Raw genomic sequence first — 24,868 nt, 5'->3', positions numbered from 1 at the left:
GGTTCTGCATATTTGGTGGCCTGATTCTTCAGTAGTCACCGGACAGCCTTCCTGCTTTGTTCCCATCCTGTTGAGGCTTCTGGAGCCCAGAGTCAGGTGTCCAGTGCTTCTCCGTTAGAGCCTCTCTTGCTCCCCTCACCTTTGCTCCTTTCCCGTGTGGCTTCTTCCCCCATCCTTTCTGGTATGGCTCTTTCCGTTTCCCGCTGCTTAGCCCTTTGTGGAGGACAGCTGTGGAGCACCTGGGTTGGGGGAGGACAGCTGTGGAGCACCTCGATTGGGGGGAGGACAGCTGTGGAGCCTCTGGGTTGAATGGAGGGCATCTGTGGAGCACCTGGGTTGGGTGCAGGACAGCTATTGAGCACCTGGGTTGGGTGGAAGACAGCTGTGGAGGACCTGGGTTAGGTGGAGGACAACTATGGAGCACCTGGGTTGGGTGGAGGACAGCTGTGGAGGACCTGGGTTAGGTGGAGGACAACTGTGGAGTACTTAGGTCAGGTGGGGAGATAACTATGGGGCACCCAGATTGAGTGGAAGACAGCTGTGGATCACCCAGGTTGGGTGGAGGACAGCTGTGGAGCATCTGGGTTGGATGTGGGACAGATGTGGGGCAGGAGAAAAGCTAAGTGTGACCCAGCTGCAGCATTTCTTGTCAGCGTTACCGTCCTGTCCCCTAAAGACAGCAGACAGAGCTGTTCCAGGACTGAAGTGTGGAGAGCTTGTAACCTGGGGCCTGGATGTCACTGTAAGCACTTGACAGCACTGTCTGACCAAAAGCAATTTAGAGGATAAGAAGTTTTCTTTCAGCTTACAGGTTACAGTCCACCATTAAGGAAATTCAAGGCAAGAACTCAAGCGAGAGCTTGGAGCTGGCCCACTGTTTGCTGGCTCCCTCATACACAGCGTGCCTAGCTAGCTTTCCTGAACAACGCTGGACCAACAGCCCAGGGAATGGTGCCACCCACAGTGGGTTGGACCCCCTACATCAATTAATGATCAAGATCAGTCCCCACAGACACGATTCCAAGCCAATCTGATGTAGGCGGTTCTTGGCTAGAGGCTTTCTCCTCAGGTGACTCGAGGCTGTGTGGGTTGGCAGTGAGAGTTAATGAGAGCAGTTCCCATCGGTGCTATGAGACCAGAACACTGTGTAGACAGTGCTTTCGTTCAGTGATGCTTTGAAGTTGGTCAGAGCTGGTTTGTGGGACACAAGTGGAGGTAGGAATCTGGTGTGAACGAATCCTAGCCTCACTACCGATTAGTCTCTGAACTGGAGCATGATAGATAGATAGATAGATAGATAGATAGATAGATAGATAGATAGATAGATAGATAGATAGAAAGAAAGATAGATAGATAGATAGATAGATAGATAGATAGATAGATAGATAGATAGATGAACTAAACTGGGTATGACCATACTCTTGTGGACTCAGCCATTTGGTGGCAGAAGCAAGAAGATCACTTGAGGTGCCTATCTGTAGAACATAGTGAGATCCCATTTCAAAACCAACTAGCTGGACGTGGTGGTTTACACATATGATCCTAACACTCGAGAAGCTGATGCAGGAGGATCACTATGAGTTTGAGGGCAGCCTGGGCCTCAAAATGGTATTTCAGGCTAGGCCAGTCTATAGAGTGACATCTTTTCTCAGAAAAAAAAAAAAATCAAATAATCAGAGGGAAGACACAGCACATGGCTAGCCATCGCTTGTAGCCTTGGGTCCTTGAAATGAGCCTGAGATATCCCCACCCTCTGTACATACTCCTCGTGTGTCCTGTTCTGTGACATATCACAAGGGGTGCTGGAACCTCTCACTGTGGTCTCTTCCCTTGTCGAACCTTAAGTGAAGGATACTCTAGTTGCCAATAACCATGATCCTTGGGCCAGGGCAGAAGGATCTCCAACATCCATTCACCTCCATTCCGTGTGTGCACCCCGTACACATGGATGAAACCTTGGGTGATGGGGGTGCCATGGCAAGAGCACAAGGGTCAAAGGTCGGTTCGTTAGACTCCCTTCCACTGTTACATGGTCTCCAGGGAATCAAGCTCAAATGGCCGGATTTATGTGGCAGACACCTTTACCCACCAAGCCGTCTTCCTTCAGCTGTCTTCACCTCTGCTTGGCGGTTTTCTGCACTGCCAGGTTTATCTCGGGCCACTTCCTGATTTGATATCGATCAGGTACCCACTTTTGCCTCAGCGACTGCTACTTTTAGTGACTCTGGGCTCTGTGTGGTAGATGTGTGGCATCAAAGAGGCATAACCAAAGAGTTGCCTAAAGAACCAAATATCTTCCTAAGACCCAGGCACGTAGAACGGAACCTAAGGGAGAGAGTGCTGTACCTGGGAGTGGTAGGGAAGGCTTCCTGGAGGAGGAAGACTGAGTCAGTGGCTCCAGTAGGTGAGATGGCAGCAGAGAGAGTTTGTGTTCTATGAGGTTCGGTTGTTGAAATGGCGGGGTCTGGTCTTAGAGATCAGTGAGTGTTCTCATAGGCAGTAAGACCCAGCGAGGGGCTTCCATGCCCACAGATGACCTCCATGGCCCCTCTTGAAGGTTCTGCCAGCTGTTAGCATATGCAAAGCCCTACAAAATCCTACTGTGTATGCCATGAACGCCATCAACCTGTATCCTTCTGCCTTAAGTTTTCCCCAGCACCTGGGTCACCAAGCACGGAGATTGGCATCTTTCCCTAAAACTTGAGATTGTAAGGGCCAAACTTTATTCAAACCACCTCATGTCACTTGGTTGTTTGGGGAGGGAGGGGGTTGCTAGGCAACCTGGGCATGGAGGTGGATGGGATTAGGGAAGGGTTTTTCTCTTCCCTTACAGTTAGGAGATGGTGTCCTGATGTTCTCAATCAAATGAGTGGCCAGGCCCACACGCCTGGGGCTAGAGGCCCAACCCCACCAGTAAACCTCAGAGTCTATTAACAGCCTCTCTGCCAGGTGAGTCACCCTTCCTGCCCCTCCTTGCCTCTACTTACTCAGGGCTCTAAGGCCAGGCTGATCCTTCCATCCAGCTGCTCTGGCCCACGGTGAACTCAATGGGGAGATTAAATATTCCCCAGTGGTGAATCCCCCGGGGCAGCCAAACCCTGACTGAAGCAAGGGCTTGTCCTGGATACACCCAAGGAGATAATTCCAGAACCAGGAAGCAGGGTGCAGCATGTCCAGGGCCATCAGAGGAGCCTGGGGTGTCAGAGGCACTGGGTAGGAAGCCAGGAGGTACCCCCAGGCTGAGGGCTCCTGTGCTGTCAGGGTTACGTAAGAGCTGACAGAAACATGCTTCCAAATGACTCTTTAAGTGCTCCTCTGGAGACTGGCCATCAGCTCAGCTTGGTGGAGTGAGTGTCTCTCTCCTAAAACCACCTTAAGTCCCTGACCTGCACTGGTCATATGCATGCACCATTCTGAAATTTCCTTATTGCTGTGTTTACTAGTTTATGTGTGGATGTTTGAGTCAGGGTCTCTCGGAACTCTGTAGCCGAAACTGGCCTCGATCCCAAGATGCTACTCTCCCATCAGTCACCATGACCAGCTATGTATTTTTAAAAATATGTTTACATGTATGTGCACACGTGTGTGCATGCATGCATTTGTGCATGCCTGTGTGTGCGTGCATGTGCAAGCGTGCGTACATACGTGCTCATGCACGCACATGTGTTTGTGCGTGTGGAAGCCAACTGACAACCTCAGGTGTCTTCCTTGTCTTTTAAGACAACCTTCCATTCATTGGTCTGGAAGTCCCAGATTAGGCTAGACTGGCTAGCCAGTGAGCCCCCGGAATCCTCTCTGCCTCCACTGCCCAGCACTGGCTACAGTGCCCAAGGAGGCCAGAAGAGGGGGTTAGGACCCCTGGACTGGAGTTACAGGTCATTGTGAACCATCGTATGGGTGCTGGGAACCAAACCTTGGTTGTCTGGAAGAGCAGCCAAGTGCTTTTAACTGCTGAGCCTTCTCTCCAGCCTTTCTTCCCCCCCATAGGCTGCTCCTTGGTGATCCCCTAAGATACTAGTCTGATGGAAGATCTACTGTTTCAAATCCTGGCCCAGGGTTCTTGGGGTGTCCTGGGGAGCACGTAGGGAAACTCCTCACACTGAGTTCCCCCTTGAAGCTTAGGGCCTGGGGGATGGGACAGGAAGTCACTTGCCCAAGGTCACAGAGCTGGTCCTTTTCTGTTTGGTCCGGCTTATCTTTATGTGGGGTTTGCATTTCCTGAGTCTTCAGCAGCTGGGTGGGGGTGGGGAGCAGGGCCGGGGAAGTGGGCTTAAAGGAGCCCCGTCTGAGACTGTTTAAAATTTCCGGTGACAGGGAGATATTAAATATTATTTACAGTATATCTGTGAGCCTGGAATCCAGCAGACGTGGGGGAGACTCAGTCTGAATCCAGAAGGCCGAGAGGAGAGGATGGACACGTGAGAGCTGATCAGAGGCAGTCAGACGTGTTCAGTGATGACACAGAAATAAATAGGCGTGTGTGTGTGTGTGTGTTCATGCACGCTCACACCTCCAGGGCTCCATGGAGATGCTTGGGTTGAGAGCGGGGACTTCTGTCCCCAGGTCTGCCTATTAGTGCCCGAACCACTGGGCTTCTGCCTCCCTGGGGCTCCCATCACTCAGCCTGGAATGAGTTTGCATCCAGAGAAATCGTGGGTGGCCATGTCCCTCGTGTTGTTCTTAGAGAGCGCTTCTGACGTCTGGGAGGCTGGTGCGAGGTCTGAAGGCATTCCCCTGGGAGCAGGAAGGGTCCATCAGACCAGATGACACACATGGGAACTGAGGCCACTTCGGGTCCCCATCCCTGGTGTAGTCCGGCTAGACAGCATATGCCTAGTTCCTCAGAGAGCCCAGCATCCAGTGGGAGCGAAGGTAATGCAGCGGTGACCATGCTGACAGCTTCCTGAAAGGTGGCCTTCTCAACACAGGAAATGACAGGCAGGGACCATGGGTGGGCTGAGACTACTCCAGGTGCCTGGATGCAAGCTCTTAGGCTTCTCATTAATAGATATTATTATATTTTTTGTTGTTTTAAGTTTTAAAAATAATTTTATGTGTATGAGTGTTCTGTCTGCGTGTATGTTTATGCACACTATGCAGTGCACCGTGGAGGCCAGAAGAGGGAAAAAGATTCCTTGAAACTATAGTTGATTGTAAGCTGCCATATAGGTGCTTGGAATTGGACCCTGGACCTCTGGAAAAGCACATTGTAATATACATACATATATACATATATGTGTATATATGTATATATAGAGAGATATATAGATATAGATATGTAGATATAGATATATACATATACATCATACACATATCCTACACATATACATGATCCTACTATGTAGTACAGAGAGACTTTGGATATGAAATCCTCCTTCCTTGGCATCCTACAGACATTGCAGACACTGCCATGTGTCTTCTGGCACTGACACTGTGACTTTTCTTTTTCTGGACCCCACTTAGCAGAGTCCCATCTTGAAAAGTCTCAGGTTTGGAGTTGAACCCTGGAGTCAGGCAGTCTTGGGGTCCATGGTACTGGGTGAAGGGGAAGGAGCCACCTGCCCATCACAGGAGGAATATGTGACCTGGAGGATGTAGGGAAATGGGGGAGGGGTACCCTCTTAGTCACATCCTATGGATGTGTCACCAGTAACCCCCTGGAAGCCTGGAGTCTGGTGGCCTGGGGCCTGGACACAGTTAGGTGCAGCTGTAGATGGGCGTGGCCTAAACAGCATCTGGCCTGGGTTCTGACACACCTATGTTACCACTAATACCAGGGTAGAGAGTCTGGCCTGGCCCATAGCCACATTCAGATCCTCACACACACATGCACACACGTGTCAGAACGAACCCCGGGAAGCTGCCTACAAAACCAAGTGATGGTGTGAGTTTTCTACCTGTTGGTGGCTGCTCTGCCTGGCAGGGGCAACTGAGCCGTCTCACCTTGGTGTTTTGCAGCTTTATCCTTTAGCCTTGGTGCCTGGGGACAGAGTAAGCAGGGTCCTTGGTTCTTCCTGGAAGAGGACCCCAGGCTGCTGAGGCTTCTCTCTTTCCTCTTAAATCCAGTCATTCTGCTAATCGAAACAGGGACAGCTGAAGGTTACCCAGGAGACAAATAACCAAACCCAGCTAGTCATGGCTGAGTCACTGGGCCCAGTCTGAACTGTAGCCATGCTAGAACTAAACACCAGAAACCTCACCTGTCCAACACTGTACCCACCCGCAGGAGAGCATGGCCTGCAGTTGCATTGAATCTTCAAAAGCACCGGGAGGGTAGCCATCTCTGTTCCTCTCCTCAGATGCCAGAATTGAGCGCAGTAGCTCAGCAGTAAAGAACCCTGCCTGCTCATGCAGGACCCCGGGCTAAAGTTCTCATCACCCACTCAGGGGCTCACACAAACCTGAATTTGCAGTTTCGAAAGATCTAATACCCTCTCCCAGTCTCCAAAGGCTCCAGGCCCATGTGTGGTGCAAGCAAACACTTGTGAATGTAAAATAGAAATAAATCTTTCAGGAGGGGAGAAGAAAACTGTCAAAATGGAGGCTCTGAGGCTGAGGAGATGCTCAGTCGGTAAAGTGTTGGTCATGTAAGGGTGAGGACGGGAGTTCAAGACCCAGCACTCAAGTAAAAGGCCAGACATTGTGGCTTATATTCCTGTGCTGGTAAAGCAGAGGTGAGAGATTCCCTGGGGGATATCCTGGGCAAATCAGTTAGCTCGGGTCTCAAAAAACAAAGTGGGTGGAGCCTAAGGAAAAACAGCCCCAAGGCAAGCAGTCTGGGCCTGAAGAGCTTCTTCACTGGTTAGAATAAAGTGGGATTCAAACCCTGACCTCGGGCTGGAGGGATGTCTCAGTGGTTAGAGCTCTGGCTGCTCTTCTAGAAGTTCAAATCCCAGCAACAACATGGTGGCTTACAACCATCCATAATGGCATCTGATGCCCTCTTCTGATGTGTCTGAGAACAGTGACAGTGTACTCACATACATGAAATAAATAAATCTTTAGAGGGGAGGGAAAAAAACCAAAAACCCTGACCTTCTGACTCCAGATGCTGACTTCGTGAGGAGAGTTCTCAGCCTATGGTGAGATGTTCGAGATGAAGGACTTTTAGCCCTTTAAGTAGCATTCACTCACTGACTCATTCAATCTTTTTTGGTGGAAAGTTCACCATGTTCCCTCTCAGTTTTTACATATGTGAGTTTATGTGCATACAGTGCCATCGGGTGGCCAGAAGAGGGAGTCAGCTTCCCTGAAGTTATATCTCGTGGGGAGGTACCAGATCTGGGTATGCAGAACCAGACTCCCATCCTTGACCAGCTCAGGAAGCTGAAAATAACGCCATATTCTCTCTCCCACGTCCAAATTTACACCCGCATGCTGGAGTGTCTGTCTTGGGGCTGACAGCCAGATCCCGAGACATCTCTGTACATCAGTGTAAACCAGCTCCTGCTGACCCTTCAGAGATCAGAGCTGAGATCTCCGAGAATCCAGCAATAGGGAAGTAGCCTCAAACTCCTCACATCTGCAGTGCTCAGCAATGCTCCCTGCAGAATAATTGTGGAAGCCCCATTCTTTAGCAACAGAGCGTTGGAGGGAAATGGCTGTTTGATGGCCATGCGGTAACCTTAGGAAGCTCTTGCCCTGGGCTAGGGTCGTGGCTTGGTTCCTTACTGGGCACTTACCAGATGTGATGGCGCACGCTTGGCATCCCAGCACTTGATAGAGTTAGGAGTCCCATGGGAAGCAGCATGGTTGGGGGCTGTAACAAGCGCTCAGACCCCCTTGTCAGAGTGGACGAGGGAGGATCAGGAGTTCAAGGTCATCCTTGGCTAGATAGCTGGTGGGAGGCCAGCCTGGGTCTCAGGAGGCTCTGTCTCCAAACACAAAGACCAAGAAAAACTGGAAGGTCACCCCTGAGTGTTAAGTTCCCATCTCTGAAGTAGAGCAGTTCTGACTGGCAGGATCTAGTGGCAACAGGTAACGTATGTCTGTGTTTTGTGTGGTACTTTCTAGAATGTTACTGTGAACCATGGAACCCGCGTGCCTCTCACAGAAGTCCCCACTGTCCCTCTTGGAGACTCCACACACACAGTCAGAGGCTATATAGAGCTGTGACCCAGGAAGGCTTATCTTCACCAAGTTCCACTGGTATCAGATAAGTCCTGTGGTCACTGCTTAGACCACCACAGTTGTCACTCCAGGTCCCCCACCTTGAGCTCTGTCCCCTGGGACCACAGAAGAAACAGCTATGAGCTCTTTATTCTAGGGTTCAAAATATTTTAATGGGGAAACAAAGGGCAGAGAAGGAAAATTAATTTTGTTTCACCACGCACTTTTTTCTTCCTCTCCCTATTGTTATGGATAGGATTACCAATTGTGTGTGTGTGTGTGTGTGTGTGTGTGTGTGTGTGTGTGTGTGTGTATCTTGAGTGTGGGTTTGCGCATGTGACCCCAGTGCCCACAAAGGGTGGGAGAGGGCGTGACAGAGCCCCTGGAGCTGGAGTTAAAGGTAGTTGTGAGCTGTCTAATGCGGCCGCTAGGAACAGAACTCGGATCCTCTGGAAGAGCATTATGTGGTCTTAACCACAGAGCCATCTCTCCAGCCCCACATCGCCACTGCTTTAATTTTTAACTGGCATTCTGGGTAATGGAGCATAATATTTAGACGTGTCAAGCTGACAGCTGACAGGTGTATTGTCAATATACTTCCACAAATCCTGACGTGTTGGGAGGCGTCGTGTGCGCAGGCGTGAACGCTTGGACCATCGAGGGTGGTTGAGGAGGTCTCTGGTGGGCCTCAGTGGAAGCATTCATGTCCTGTGGCATACAAGCCCGGGGGTGAACGGCCTCTCAGAGGATAGACTCCGCTTCCATTGTACACAAAGGGATGCCATCTTCCAGAGGTAGCTCTGTGGATAGAGGTTTGCTGCTGACCCTTCAGAACAGAACCAATGAGGCATTCATTAGATGGGGTGCCAATCTGAGGGAGGAGGTGGGGCCACTTAGACCAGTATTGGAAACTCTCTCTCTCTCCCTCTCCTTCTCTCTCTCTCTCTCCCTCTCCTTCTCTCTCTCTCTCTCTCTCTCTCTCTCTCTCTCTCTCTCTCTCCCTCTCCTTCTCTCTCTCTCCCCCCTCCCTCCCTTCCTCCTTCCCCCTCTCCCCTCCTCCCCCCTCCCCTTCCCCTTCCCTCTCCCCCTCCCCTTTCCCCTCCCCTCTCCCCCCCACTCCCACCCCCAAGGCAGCATTAGTGTTTCTCTGTATAAGCCTGACTGTCCTGGCACTCTGTAGACCAGGCTGGCCTTGAACTCCACAGATCTGTCTGGTCTTCCTCCCGAGTGCTGAGATTAAAAGTATGCACCCCCACACCTGGTCTGGGCATACTTTTTAGTTAATGCATGTGTTGTGGGGGATGGAGGTCAGAGGACAGTGTTTAGGAGCTGATTCTCCCTGCACAATGCTTCCCGGGGTTGAGCTCAGCTGCCTGATGGCGGCAGGCATCTTACCTCACTGTCACCTCTTCTCGGCCTGCCTTCCTTTGACCCTGTTCTCAAGACCTCATACTTCCTGTCCACCTGCCTCTGAGACGGAGCCCATCGCAGGTATCAAAGTGTACTGAGATTCTGAGGCTTCATCCATGTGAGCCCAACCGCTGCCGGCCCCTCCCCTCACCCACATGGCCCATTTCATCACCAAGTCCGGACAGGTTCTCTGCATGTCCCTCTATCATGCCCTTGACAGTATTATAAAATAAAAGCCCTCCCCATGTCACGTGGCACCGGTCAGCCCGCTAGCTTTTCCATAGCACGTGAAGCTGACAGGGCACCACGGCGCACAGTCAGTATTGTCTTCACCAGCCTCTGCATAATGGAAGGGCAACAGGCTTTCTCCATAGCTTGCTGGTACCCCACAAGCAGAGCAATCACGCCACCCAACTATAACATCTACTTACAAAGGCCAACCTGGGCTACACAGCCCAACCCTGTGCCAGAACTAGATAAACAGCCAGGTGTGCTGGTTCTCACCTGTAATCCCAGCAGTCTGAACAGAAAACTCATAGCTGATCTCGTACTTGCTAAACTCATGTCCAGCCTCCGCTATGGGTCAGTGTCCGGGACAGGTTAGATATCATTCAGGTCCCCGCTTGCCAGTGGGTCCAGCTCACGGGCACACTAGTGACTCTCTTGCTATTCTGATTACCCCTCCTTCTGATTGTCCCCCACCCTCACCCCCACAACTGACCTCCACAAGGTACTGAGTATACCCCAGGATACCAAGGGCTCTCCCTCAGCAACCTAAGCTAAATTCTGGGTGTCTGCTGTCTGACGATACGTTTGGGTCTTATCCTTCCTGATCTTTAGCCGCTGCATGCACGGGGATATGGTGGACAAACTTGGTCACTGTGTTCCGTAAACATTGGCTGAGTCAGCTTTGAGCCAAGCCAGCCTGTGATGTATGGGACAGGGAGGTAGAGATGTCAAAACAGGAGCACAACGATGCAGTTTTGCTCCCCTGGAACTTAAAAGCTAGTATTGTTTAAAAAATAGACACATTTCACACGCCAAGAGGGGGGCGGCTTGCCTAGCCTGCACCACAGCCACTGAGGGTTCAGGTCTTTTCCTCACACCCCACCGGCTCCCCACCCATCGCTGTTCTCAGTGGGCCGCTCACTTCAGCCTCTGGTGCTCTAGCAGCAAGAGATCGACTTTTGACAAGAGACTGGGACCGGAAGCTAACGGGGCAGGGATGGACAGGATGGCTGTCTTGAGCAGGTCCAGACAGGCTCAAGGGGGCATTTCAGGCGTGAAAGGAAGTACTGCCAGAGGGAGGGGCAATGAGCTGTCCTGTACACTGCTGAGGCCCTTCCCCTACAGATCCGGACAACCAGCCTTGTGACTCCTCCCGCTGCCCACACACAGAACTTACCTCGCTGGGGCTTCCTTGTCGGCTTCCGTTCTGCTGGAAGGGTTAGGAAGGGCTGGGTCTTCTACCTAAAAGGTCCCATTCTTCCCCAAAACCTCACCCCCAGCCCGGCACCAAGTGTCCGACCACGTGAACCTGTGGAGGACGTTTCCCATTCAAACTATAATTGGTAAGCAGCAACCTGCAGTCTCTCTTAATCATGACATTCTATGATTTGGAACACATTTAGAATAAGATCCTCCTGCCTCAGTCTTTCACTGGGCCCATGACTTGGCCCCACCCACACCCAATTCATTCCTTCATCTCTCTACACCCTGCGTCCTCCTCCGACCCTAGCAGCTTGGCAGGGGCCTTGAGACCCTGCACAGTGTGTTGCCCCTCGTGAGACTTCTCTCCTTGACTGGATTTGCAGGGCCTCCGCTACCACAAGGAAGGACAAAGGAGAGGTCACCGAGGTCACCAGGGGCAACTGGGTAACTGAGTCAAATCTCCAAGCTTCGTTCTGAGCTCTGGGGCCTTGTGTCCAGCTCCATCAAGGTCCTAACTCCAACAGAGTACCCAAAATCCTGGGACACACACTCTCCTTGGGTATGTGGCTTGCACAGTGATGGTGACAGCTGCATCCTTCTCTATGGGCCCCTGCAGAGGAAGCTGGGCTGTGGGACCACCCAGCTTCCTCTAGAAGGACCCCCAAGCTCTGACCTTCTAAAGCTTCCTTAACTTCTTGAGTCACTCTCCAGGATGTCTGGTGTGGGACTTACATCACAGAAATGGAGCCATTGGGAACTTAACTTGTGTTTTCTTAGCTTAATAGTTCACTCTGAGACTGTAAATGGACCGCATCCCCTGAACCTTCCCCTCCGTCTTTTTTTTTTCAATTTAAAATGGATTCTTTTCTTTTCTTTCTTTCTTTCTTTCTTTCTTTCTTTCTTTCTTTCTTTCTTTCTTTCTTTCTTCCTTCCTTCCTTCCTTCCTTCCTTCCTTCCTTTCTTTGATTGGATATTTTCTTTATTTACATTTCAAATATTTTCCCCATTCCAGGTCTCCCCTTCAGAAACCCCCTATCCCATCCCCGCTACCCTCTATGAGAGTGTTCTCCCTCCCACCTACCCACCCACCCACTCCCATCCTCCCGCCCTGGCATTCCCCTACACTGGGGCATCAGATACCCTCAGGCCCAAGGGCCTCTCCTCCCACTGTTGTCCAACAAGGCCATCCTCTGCCACGTATGCAGCCAGCACCATGGGTCCCTCCATGTATATTCTTTGGTTGGTGGCCCAGTCCCGGGAGTGTCTGGCCTGTTGACACTGTTGCTACCTCCGTGGGGCTGCAAACCCCCTCAGCTCCTTCAGTCCCTTCTCCAACTCCTCCATTGGGGACCCCTGAGATCAGTCCAATGGTTGGCTGTGAGCTTCTGCCTCTGTCTTTGTCGAGCACTGGCAGAGCCTCTCAGGAAACAGCCATGTCAGACTTCCATCAGCAAACACTTCCCTGCATCCACAATAATGTCCGGGTTTGGTGTCTGTATATAGGATGGATCCCCAAGTGGGGCAGTCTCTGGATGTCCTTTCCTTCAGTCTCTGCTCCACCCTTTGTCTCCATATTTCCTCCTGAGAGTATTTTGTTCCTCTTCTCAGAAGAACTGAAGCACCCACACTTTGGTCTTCTTCTTCTTGGGCTTCATATGATCTATGAATTGTATCTTGGGTATTCTGAGCTTTTGGGCTAATATCTACTTATCAGTAAGTGTATACCGTGTGTGTTCCCTTGTGATTGGGTTACATCTCTCAGGGTGATATTTTCTAGTTCCATCCATTTGCCTAAGAATTTCATGAATTCATCGTTTTTAATGGCTGACTAATATTCCATTGTGTAAATATACCACATTTTGTACATCCATTCCTCTGCTGAGGGACATCTGGGTTGTTTCCAGCTTCTGGCTATTGTAAATAAGGCTGCTATGGACATAGTAGAGCATGTGTCCTTATTACATGTAAGAGCATCTTCTGGGTATATGCCCAGGAGTGGTCTAGCTGGGTCCTCAGGTAGTACCATGCCCAGTTTTCTGAGGAACCGCCAGACTGATTTCCAGAGTGGTTGTACCAGCTTGCAATCCCACCAGCAGTGGAGGAGCGTTCCTCTTTCTCCACATCCTCGCCACTTCCCCTCCATCTTAATCCTCCAGTGCCTGAGGCCTGGCGGAACAGCTAGGTGGGTGTCACCTCTCTTCTTTCCACCCTGCCCTGCACATGGCCGCCCCTGGGGTGGGGATCGTCGTTCTGGCTGCAGGCCCAGGGCTGATTCAGAAGGTCTTGTGCCTTAAGGACAATAGTAGCTATTTCCTGAGAGCCCTGGCTCCACACCACGCTTCCCTCCAGAGATCCCACCTGAGTTCCTACGGACAAGGACCTACCCACTGCCCCGCCCCACCCCCACCTCTCAGCCCTGGCTAGAATAACTTTACTCTCCCAGGAGATTAGAGGGACCTAGACTGTGGCCTCTACCCTGGAAGGTCAGGATTGCCAGGGAGGCTCTTCCTGTGTGGGGCACATTCTCCTTGTCTACGTTGCTGAGGGCTTTCGTAAGCATCCCAACCTTCAGACTGCAGGGTCAAAGGCACATCTGTCATAGCAAGGTGTTTGCACACTGGGTCCTAGATGGCTTCGTGTGAAACAACAGGAAGAGTAGAGAAGGTGTCAGCCTCCAAACCATCCGGTCTCCAGCCCATTGGACCGTGAGCCTCACGAGACCTGTTCACTCCTGAAACAAAGCATCGCCTGTGAGTTCTGTGCCCTCGCTCCCTAAACAGCTGTCAGGTTCACGCTGCAACTGCAAACACCAACTGCCCGTAGAACGTGGACTTCAGTTTCCATGGGTCAATGTGGATTTGATTTGCGCTCCTTCTAAGAAAGAAACTTTTACGTCAATTATTTGTAGAAACTATAGGTAGGAATAGTGGTTGCTGTCCAGAGAGAACACACAGGGTCAGAGAGTCTGTGGAACCAAGACCAGAGAGCTCTGCACTCTACCTCAGTGCCCCTTGAGTAACTTCACATCCACTCCATGCCCGTGGCCCTAATCAGCCTACCTGATACTGACCAAGGGCAGAAGTGTGTGACTTGTGAGCACACGGAAGTCAGGGTCTAGCCTTGGGTGTCTGTGGCTCCAAGTATATTTTTGAGACAGGATCTCCCATTGAGCCTGAATCTGACTGTTTCAACTAGACTAGCTTGTCAGTAAGCCCCAGGGAGACTCGGCTCTCTGTAACCCCCACCTCAGCATTGAGGTTGCAGACCTGCCCCGCCGTAGAGAAATTTTATGTGGGTGCTAGGGGATCCCAACTCAGGCCCTCATATTTGTACAGTAAGCACTTCCCCCACTGATGATCTCTTTAACCTACTGATTTTAAATTTGATAAGAGTTTGTTTCCTCTTGGCTAGCCTTGAACCCAATGTATAGCCAAGGATGGCCTTAAACCCTTGGCCCCCGTGCCTTTGACTCCCAAGTACGAGGATTATAGACATACTTCATTTCAGTTAGCAAGTTCAACCACCCTGGTAAGGAGCTATCCCTAGACCAGAGGAAACATTGCTTTGACAGTGAGGACCAGGACTCTCCACACTCAAAAAGAGCCAGGGGGCAGCACCCACTCTGTCTGCTTTGCACGTTCCCAGACTGAGGGTCAGGCTCCTAGTTGGTTCCTGGGACTTCAGAGGTGCAGTAATGTCACTGCACTAGAGGGTAGAGAAATTAGTGTCCCTTGGAACCACTAGAAAATCCTCCAGTAGCGGAGAGTTATCCTCAAACCCTGGGAGGGGAAGAGCAGGGTCAGGAAGGAAGACACTTGTGCCAGATTTTCATGGGCTGGGAAGATTTAGACACTAACCACCATTGTTGGCAGAGCATCTTGGTAATCGGGTTACTGGATTGTAAAATGCCCTCCGGCACTATTTAGGAGACTAATCAGAAAGCATTTAGGGCAGTGACATCCACTGCTCAAAGGGGGAGCAGGAGCCCACACTGGAGCTGCTGCCTCCTGAAGGGGGTGGGGGGAGGGATCCCAGAGGGATCTGAGTTAAGCATCCTTGAAAGCCAGCAGGAAGATTTGCCTAAAGCATAAGCCAATGCCTTTGGGGAACTGTATAAAGTCTCTAAACGGTGGCCCTGGCTGGAACAAGGAAAGGCCTGCAGGATTTTCTTCCTCAAACAATAGGTGGTGGTTTGGCAGGATCAGGAGTTAGCCCTTTTGAATTATTAGCAAACAAGTTCTACAGAGACCTCAGCCAAAGTCAGCTTCCTCCCTACTTGTGCCTGTCTGTCTCTCTGATTCAAATGCTGCCCCCAAGACAAATGTCCTCCTTACGGATTGTACCCCCATCTCCTGGTGCCCCAAACTAGAGGGTCAGGGAGTACTTTAATACTGGAGTGGAGGGCCAGACCGTGGCTGGGATCGCCATAGCTATTCCTGTGCAGTCAGTTAGCTAAGGAGGGGTGTGTGTGTATGTGTGTATGTGTGTGTGCATGTGTATGTAATATGTATATATGTGTGTATACTTGCATGTGGCGTGTCTGTGTGTGTATGTGTGTGTGAATGTGGCAGCCAGAGAACAACACTACACATCCTGCTCTATGTCTCTCCACTTTATTCCTTTGAGACAGGGTCTCTCCCTGAGCCTGGCGCATCACTGGCAAGCCAACACGGTCTCCTTTCTCCACCTCTATACATGGCATTACACGGTAGCCACACCAGCCTTTTACATGGGTGCTGGGATCCGAACTCAAGTCCTCATCGCTGTACAGCCACACCCTTCTACCCACTAAATCATCTCTTCAGCCCCATAAGGAGACTTTTTAATAGAAGAAAACGTATAAGAAGAAAGTTTGAAAAGGGGAATAGATAGCTAGAGCTGTGTCTCAGTTGGTGAGGTGTTTGTCTGGTGTGCACCAAACCTTGGCTTCCAAGGTCAGTGCCACATAAATGTGGCATGGTGCTGTAATCACAGGGTTCAGGAAGTGATGTTTGAGATCAATTTCTGCTACGGTTCCTGACTTAAACAAAATAAGCTGCCTAGCATAACTTTAGTCCCAGCACTCAGGAGGCAGATGCAAGCAAATCTCTGTGAGTTCGAGGCCAACCTGGTCTGTGTCTCAAGTTTGAGGGGAGCCAGGGCTGCATATTAAGATCCTATCTCGAGCCGGGCATAGTGGTGCACGCCTGTAGTCCCAGCACTTGGGAGGCAGAGGCAGGCTGATTTCTGAGTTCGAGGACAGCCTGGTCTACAGAGTGAGTTCCAGGACAACCAGGGCTACACAGAGAACCCGTCTCAAAAAAAACAAAAAAAAAAAACAAAAAAAAAACAACAACAACAAAAAAAACCCTGTCTCAATAAAATTTTTCCTTGCCATAAGGAAATTAGAGGGGATTCCAGTTCCAGCTCCCGTAAGTGTAAGCCTCATGCGACCAGGAGCCTTGACTTAGCTGTTAGAGCATGCTGACACCCAACCTACAGCCGCTTTCACGATGGTCAGCAATTATAACAGACCGCACAGTACCCAGACAACAGTGCTTAGTAACTGGTCCTCTCTGTGTAAGTGTGCCAGCTCCTACGAGGCCCCTGCAGAGCCTTGCTCTGATCTATACCACTCCATGGATCCACTGTGTTGGAGCCCTAGACCCATCAGGAAACAGAAGGCGTGTTTCTCAGCCCATGTCAGAGGCCAGACCTGGGAGTGAATCGACCCACCATGGGCGTCATTTGCCTGGCTCAGTATTTCCGTTCTGAACATGTACACTGAGCATGTGTGAGGACCCAATCCCAGGGACACACAATGTCTCTTGGTGACGGGCACAGGAGCCATGGGTTGTCTGTCCCAGAGTCCTGTGGCAGGAAAGACAGGCTCACACACCCCTCCCTTGTAGGGGAGTGTGGAGGCGGAGCTGAGTTCTTAGTGGCCTTTTTATTTATTTGACTCATTCTGAGTACCTGAGTCTCATTTCTAGTAGGGAACTGAGTGAACAAATGTAAAGGCAGTGATATCTCTGGTGTGTTCAAAACACTTCTGATGCCAATTACCCAGGAGGCTATGCACACCATGGTCAAAGCTGTTACCCCATTAGAAAAATAATAAGGCAACAAAAGCAATACAGACAACAACATTAAGAGTAATTAAACAAGAAAAAGAATAAGGTAACACCCTCCATCCTCAGCATGTCAACAGCTCTGCAGATTGACGAGCCAGTGTGATAAATGGCTTCCGGGTTTTTCGGTGATATGTGTGTGTAGAGCGGCAGACAGTTTGGCAAGATGCTGACTGGGGTTCTAACATGCTGCCACTTGTGTTAGTGGGGCTCTGGACAGCTGTCCTCGGGACGTGTAAGAGCCTGCTTGCTCCAGGAAGGGTGCAGGCGGCTGGGGTCAGGCAGGAGTGGCTCCTCATAAACTCTCTCTTTCTGAATTTTTGCCCTGGTTTTTCACTCTATTTTCACGTATTCCTTTGGGATTTTTTTTTAACCTGTCTGTAGCTTTTAGCCTTTGAGTTTTGAGTAGACATTCAGACAAATACACAAATTATATGCAAAGTGACTGGCATGTGGTGTAGCCATGGCCTCCTTGTGTTGTGTGGGGAAGTCGTTGTCCTCTCTTAGTTGAGCAACTGGCTCAAGGTAGCTGTGATCCAGGTGCCGTTCCAGTCTCAGAAGACACATGTCTGGGTCTTGGTTTCTCCAGCTGTATTATGGGGAAACTAGATGATCCCTATGACTGGGTGTGACCTTCAGGTTGAGCATACAGGAGACGGACGCCTGGGAAAGCTCAGTAGGACACAGACTGGCAGCCACCATGGAAGACAAAGGATAAGGCGTTTGTCTTAACTTTCCATTTTCGGAGGTTTCATTGCTGTGAACAGACACCGTGCCCAAGGCAACTTTATAAAGGACAGCATTTAACTGGAGCTGGCTTACAGGAAAGATTTCAGTCCATTATCATCAAGGTGGGAGACATGGCAGCGTCCACCCAGGTATAGCACAGAAAGAACTGAGAGTTCTACATCTTGTTCAGAAGACAACCTGGAGAAGGCTGGTGTCCTCAGGCAACTAGGAGGAGGCTCTCTTCCACTGTGGGTGGAAGCTAAGCATGGGAGGGGCCCTCCAAAGCCCACCCCCATCATAACACTTCCTCCAACAAAGCCACACCTCCTCACAATACCACTTCCTATGGGCCAAGCATAGTCAAACCACGAAAGAGTTTTCAAGATACTTAGTTACATAGCAAGTTTGAGACCACCTTAAGCTACCTGATACTCTGACAACAAAAAGGATATATAGACAGCTAGGGCCTGCTCAAAGCTTCTGAGCTTTGGGTCTGTGTGTAGGGAGAGCACAACTGGCACTGATGTTGCTAGCATCCTGGGAGCTGAGAGCTCACTAGAGGTCTACCCAGGGCCCGTGCTCATGAACAAGCTACAGGCCTGCTCTAGATATACGAAGGGACAGAGATTCACTTCCTCAAGCTCAGAATGCAGAGCCATCCTTCTCTGTCCCCAGCACCCAGGTAGGACTTCACACCACCACAGGAGTGACAAGATGTTGCCTTCATCCCATTCAAGATGTGTGGTGGGTGACACGTGAGCGGGCGGCTACCTGCATGTATGTATGTGCACTATCTGTGTGCCTGGTTCCCCAAGAGGCTAGACAAGGATGCTGGATCCCCTGGAACTTGGGTTGCAGACAGACAGGTGTGTGCCACCACATGGATGCTATGAACAGAACCCCGGTCCTGTGTAAAAACAGTGCCCTTAACCACCCACCAGTTTCTCCTTTTTTTAAAAAAGATTTATTTATTTATTTATGTTATGTATATGACCGCTCTCTTTGTGCACACTAGAAGAGGGCATTGGATCCCATTACAGATGGTTGCAAGCCACCATGTGGTTGCTGGAAATTGAACTCAGGGCCTCTGGAAGAGCAGTCAGTACTCTTAACCACTGCACCATCTCTCCAGCCCTCTCTTTCTTTTTCTAAATTACATTTTATTTATTGACATGCTTGTGCATGGATGCTCCTGTGGGAGTCTGACAGAACACAGTTTGGAGAGTCCGTCCATGCATTCTACCATGCTGAGTCCAAGGATTGAACTCAGGTTGGCAGGCTTGGTCGCAAGCCCCTTTACCCTCTGAGCCATCCCACCTACCCTACTGGGAGAGTTCCTGGTGAGGATGTGGTGTCCTAGTATGGACCCCTCACCTGGTTACATGGCTTCGTTCATGATGTATGTTCTCTGGAACATTCTTCTGGGTCCCCTTCCCATTAAGTCCTATTGTCCACAGAGAGATTTGTCTATTGTAACTTCTGCTCTGACCTCTCCTGTCTTAACTCTGGGAAGCCGGTCATTGCTACATGGTTTCTCTTCCGCACAGTTTTTAAACAGGAGGATGGTTTTCTGTGGATAAACAAGAAACGGTCTGATGTAGACTATGGAGGTGGAGTGGGGCTAGCTTTCTTAGAAATGTTTAGGCTGAGCTAAGATTTCAGGGATAACAAAGACTAGGCTAGGAAAAGAGGAGAGAGAAGAATTTTCTAGTCGTGAGAAATAGTGTGTGCAAAGGCCCTGTGGAAATAGTGTGGGACTGCAGATAAAGCCTGGAGGTCTTGTTAGCAACTGTGGTTTTTAACTAGGAGCATAAAGGTATCGTTTATGTTGCTGGAATGGAGAGATGGATTGGTTACATTTTTTCTTTTTCTTTTTCTTTTCTTTTCTTTTTTTTTTTTTTCCAGACAGCGTTTCTCTGTGTAGCCCTGGCTGTCCTGGAACTCACTCTGTAGACCAGGCTGGCCTCGAACTCAGAAATCTGCCTGCCTCTGCCTTTGCCTCTGCCTCCCCAAGTGTTGGGATTAAAGGCATGTGCCACCACTGCCCAGCAATTCTGCTGCAATCTAGATGACAAACTAGAATGGATTGGGGGCAGGGAGTTCAGGGGTCCACAGGCAAGTTGCAGGCTGCTGGAATAGTCCTGAGACAGATACTGTGTCTTACCCAGGGATGACAGGGGTGAAAACAGAGAAATGGGCATGGAATTAAGAAAGTGTTTAGGGGTGGCAGAGATGGTGCTTAGGGTAAAGGGCCTGCGGTAAAAGCCTGGTGCCTTGAGTTCTATCCCCCGAGTACTCACAAAGGTGGAAGAAACACTTCCGCAAAGTTGTCCTCCAATCTCCACATGGACACTGTGACATCGTCACAATACACACACACACACACACACACACAGAGCACATATCACATACCATAAATTAAAATTTTATTTTTAATTATGTGTGTATCTATGTATGGATATGTGGGCATGATGAATGCAGGTGCTGTGGAAGCCAGAGGCATCTGATGCCACTGGGGCCGTAGTTACAGGGGATTGGGAGCCGCCTACTGCGAGCACTGAGAGCAGGCCATGGGTCTTTTGCAAGAGGTACCCCTCTTGACCATTGAGCCATCTTTTCAACACCAAATAAATGTTCGTTTAAAGGGAGTGTTAAGAGGGCTGGGGGTGTGGCTCAGACCCCTTTTCTTATATATGTGAAGTGCTGGGTTCGATTCCACAGCACTGCATAAACCAGTCATGGTGGCACCAGGGTTGGAAGCTCGAGGATATTATGGGCTACATAATGAGTTCAAGGCCAACCTGGGTCACATGAGACCTTGTCTCAAAAAAACAAAACAAAACAAAACCAACAACAAGAGCAGAGTAGTTAGGGGAAGCTGTGACGTGTAGAGATTGGTTAAGGAAAGGGCGCAGTGTGAAGGAATACAGTTTTATGACTTAATTCTGTCATCACAGAATTAAGGGCTGCGGATTGGTTCGGTCATTAGCAGTGCTTGCTGTTCTTCCAGAAGACCAGAGTCTAGTACCCAGCACTCTGAGCAGCTCAGTCGTAAGTCCAGCTCCAGGGCAAGCAGCATCCTCTGCTGGCCTCCATGGGAACACACAGAAATACAGACGCTTTGATGATTAATTTTGTTAAGAAATAATAGAACCTTAGGTAGACCTGGGGCTGGAGTCAGGCTGGACTCCCTAGGAATGTGTAGTCTGAATTCAGGACTGAAAGTGACCTGGTGCATCAGCATGTTGGAGACGGGCTGGGGAGAGAGGGAGATAGCTCTTCCTATGGGGCCTGTCGTAGTCAGGGCTTTACTGCTGTGAACGGACACCATGAGCAAGGCAAGTCTTATAGGGACTACATTTAATTGGAGCTGGCTTGCAGGTTCAGAGGTTCAGTCCATTATCATCAAGGCGGGAACATGGCAGCATCCAGGCAGGCATGGAGCAGGAGGAGCTGAGAGTTCTACATCTTCATCTGAAGGCTGCTAGCAGAATACTGGCTTCCAGGCAGCTAGGATGAGGGTCTTAAAGCCCACGCCCACAGTGACACACCTACTCCAACAAAGCCTCACCTCCAAATAGTGCCACTTCCTGGCTGACACATGTGCCAAGGCCCTGTTGTAGGACATCAGGATCCTTGAAAGACTGGCCAATCTGTAACAGATGGGGTTGAGTTAGCTGGAACGTGGCAGTGGTAGGCTAAGGTAGGCAGCTGCCCAGGGGCTCAGCCCCTGTGAATTGGGCAGGTAGAACTTCTCTGGGAGAGCTAGAGGGAAAGACAGAGCGTCTCCTCAGACTGGGACGCCAGGCTCTGAAGGGCAGAATATTGCAGGGGCTGGTTCTCAGGGCCTCGCCTGAATGCAGCTAGGCCAGTGCTTTCTGATTGATGCATGTCAGCCCCTAGTCAGAGCTGCATCCCCTGATAAAAAGCAATTTCTGTTTTGAGACATGTTCCTGCTTCATTTCTGCCACTGGGATAAAAATACCCTGACAATAAACAAGACATTGGTCCTGGAGAGATGGCTCAGAGACTAAGAACATCAGCTGCCCTTCTAAAGGACCTGGGTTTGATTCCCAGCATCCATTTCACCGCTCACAACCATCTGTCTGTAATTCCAGGCCCAAGGGATCCACTGCCATCTTCTGGCCTCCACAGGTACCACACACATGGTGCTCAGACATGCATGTAGAGAAAGCATAAAATACACATAAAATGAAAATAAAGGAAAAATAATTGAGCAACTTTGAGACAAAGGAACTCATCGTAGTTCACAATTCCAGACTGTAGTTCATGACTGTGGGTACGTCGCAGCAGCAGGAGCTTGAGGTAGCTGGTCACATCACATCCACGGTCAAGCAGAAAGAAACGGATGTATAAATGTTTTCTTGTGCTGGCATGACTGTGTTGCACTTGATTTCTCTATGCTTATGTAGTTCAGGAGCCCCGGCCTAAGGAATGGTGCTGCCCACAGTGGGCTGGGCCTCCCACAACAATTAATTAAGGTTAATCTCTAGAGATGCCCACAGCCAACCCAGTGTAGACAGTGCCTCACTGACACGCTCTTCCCAAGAAACTCTAGGTTGTGTCAAGTTGACAGAACTAACCATTGCAGTGGGAGTGGGCAAGAGGCGCTGGCTGTCAACTCCTAGCCAGCTCCTCTATGGCGTGGGCCATCTTTTGAGTAGTGAGGGATGCTGCTTCTGGAACATATCACCCCTGTTCCCAGCACCCTTGTGCAACTTCTGAGAAGTCGTCAGGGATGGCCCCTCACTTTCCATACCACCTCAAATTCAGGGTCAACTCCAGATGTTTCTGCTTATAAAAAACATCCTCCCTAAAATGTTTGTAAAACTCCTTTGTCTTCAGTTTTTTGAGACAGGATCTGATGTAGCCCAGAATGGCCTTCGTCCCTCGGGATCCCCCTGGCTCTGAGTGTTGGAATTACCAGCATGTGTCACCACGCCCAACCTAGCTTTTGCAAAATTCTTCACCCCCTAGCTCATGTTCAAGTTTACATCTATGGTTTTTATCATGTTTGCCAATGTGATCTCCAGGATATTATAAATATTGATATTTAAGAAAACTATGACATCACCCATTACTCATTTCACACACACACACACACACTCACTCATACACACTCAGAGTAACGCAACACACAGAGACACACATACTGTGTCTTCTGTTATTCTTTGAAACTTTATATTTCACTTCCCCTAGGAATTCTATGTGTAATATATTTTTAGGTTTAAAGCTTTTTCGTTTGAGTCCCCATCCTGTTTGTCTGTAACAGTTTTATATAAAGTTAACATTTTCCAGCTTCTGAATCATGAATCTGTGTTAAACTTTCTTCTGGTTTGAGTTATAATTTTTAATAGTGCACAATTGATCAGACCACAAGTAAATAATAAACAGAAAAAAGTAAAATTATATTGAAAATGTACCTCAGGACAGTGGTACTGAATGACTTTTTAAAAATAAACTTCTCACTGGGGGCTGGCATGTTCCTCAGTCTGTAATTTGCCTTGCCTGCATCAGGCCCTGGGTTTGATCCCCAATACTGTATAAAGCTGGGGTCCCCACTCCTGTGATCCCAACACTTAGGAGGTAGAATCAAGAGAGTCAGAGGCTACAAGTAATCCTCAGTTACACAACAAACTCAAGGCCAGCCTGAGCTACATGAAACTGTGGAGAGACAGCTCACTGGTTAAAAGCAGTTTCTGCTCTTCCAGAAAAATTAACTCAGTTCCCAGCACCCGTGGTCAGGGAATGATAACATCCAAGGGTCTGACACCTTCTGACCTCCATAAACACCCACATTCATATTACATAAACACACGTGCACATATAAAGAAGTAATTAAAATAATCTAAGAAGATTATTTATTGCTAGTATATGAGCAGAACCAGCATTTTCCATCTATCCAGACATAGCACCGAAAACCATTGTTCATACTTGATAGGAAGAGCACGGAGTTTTATCTTTAAAAAAACTAAATAATAAAAACCAGGAAAACCTAGGAGCCGGAGAGATGGTTCCGTGATCGAGAGCGTTTGCTGGTCTTCCAGGGGACCCGGGTTCGGTTCCCAGCACCTACATAGATGGTGCAAACACATCTGTGTCTCCTGCTCCACGGGACCCAGTGCTCTATGACCTCGGCAGGCACGGCCCACGCAGGATGCATATGCACTCGCACAGTGCACACACACACATACACACACACACGCGCGCGCGCGCATGCGCGCGCGCGTGCACACACATTTAAAAACGAGTGATCAAATCTTTAAAACAACAAGTCCTCACTGGTGTTCCGGGTGCGTGGAGCCAGGCATCCAGCCCCACTGTCCTTGTGCCTATGATCACTGCACTACTCTGCTAAATACTTCTTAAAGCAACATCACTCCGTTCTTCCGTCGGCTTCTGAATGCTACACCGAAAATCACATCATGATCCACCACCCAAAATTTGCATTTGATTATTTATATTAGAACTTCCATTTACATTTCCTTTCTCTATTCTTGTATGATGTTTAGGAATGGCTGTGTATGCCGTGGCATGGGTATCAGTGTTGGAAGACAACATTGTACCGCTGTAGAATTTCTTTGGGGTTTGTTTGTTTGTTTGCTGTTTTTAGGAACGATCTTTTATTGGGGGAGGGTTCATCAGTCCTTCTTGGCTGCCGCCTTCCCCATGGCTGCCAGGACGTTGCTCAGCTCCTCCCACTTTCTCTTGGTCCAGATGTGCATGCCCGCCCTCTTCTTGATGAACTAGTGCACTCTTGTCCTTGGACACCTTGAGCAACTTCATGGTGCGCTGCTTGTAGGGTGCAAAGCCGTACACCTCCCAGATTGTGTCCCGCACAAACTTGGTGTGCTTGGTGAGGCGGCCGCGGCGCCAGCTGTGTCTCTGCTTGCTGGTGTCCTTTGTCACCTTGTGGCCCTTGTCGAGGCCCTCGGCCATGGGGTAGCGCAGGGCCATGGCTGCTGCTCTCTAATGACAGCTGGGGCAGGAAGCTGTTTGGTTTTTTTTTAAGTTTTATTTTTGGTCTGTGTGTTCATGTCTTCAAGTATCCTAAGAAG

At 49.6% G+C, this 24,868-nt stretch overlaps 1 protein-coding gene and 1 pseudogene across 18 annotated transcripts in view; one reads left to right on the top strand and one right to left on the bottom strand.

Moving 5' to 3' along the window:
• Window positions 1-24,868, top strand: part of Trerf1 (transcriptional regulating factor 1) — a 223,217-nt gene that overhangs the window by 152,627 nt on the left and 45,722 nt on the right. The gene's annotated exons all lie outside the window — the stretch shown is intronic.
• LOC127692171 (60S ribosomal protein L36-like) lies at window positions 24,452-24,767 on the bottom strand (annotated as a pseudogene).

Source organism: Apodemus sylvaticus, chromosome 9 (assembly GCF_947179515.1).
Source record: "Apodemus sylvaticus chromosome 9, mApoSyl1.1, whole genome shotgun sequence".
Taxonomy (NCBI): domain Eukaryota; kingdom Metazoa; phylum Chordata; class Mammalia; order Rodentia; family Muridae; genus Apodemus; species Apodemus sylvaticus.
The sequence above is the reverse complement of the archived record's forward strand: the minus strand, read 5'-3'. Positions and strand labels throughout refer to the sequence as shown.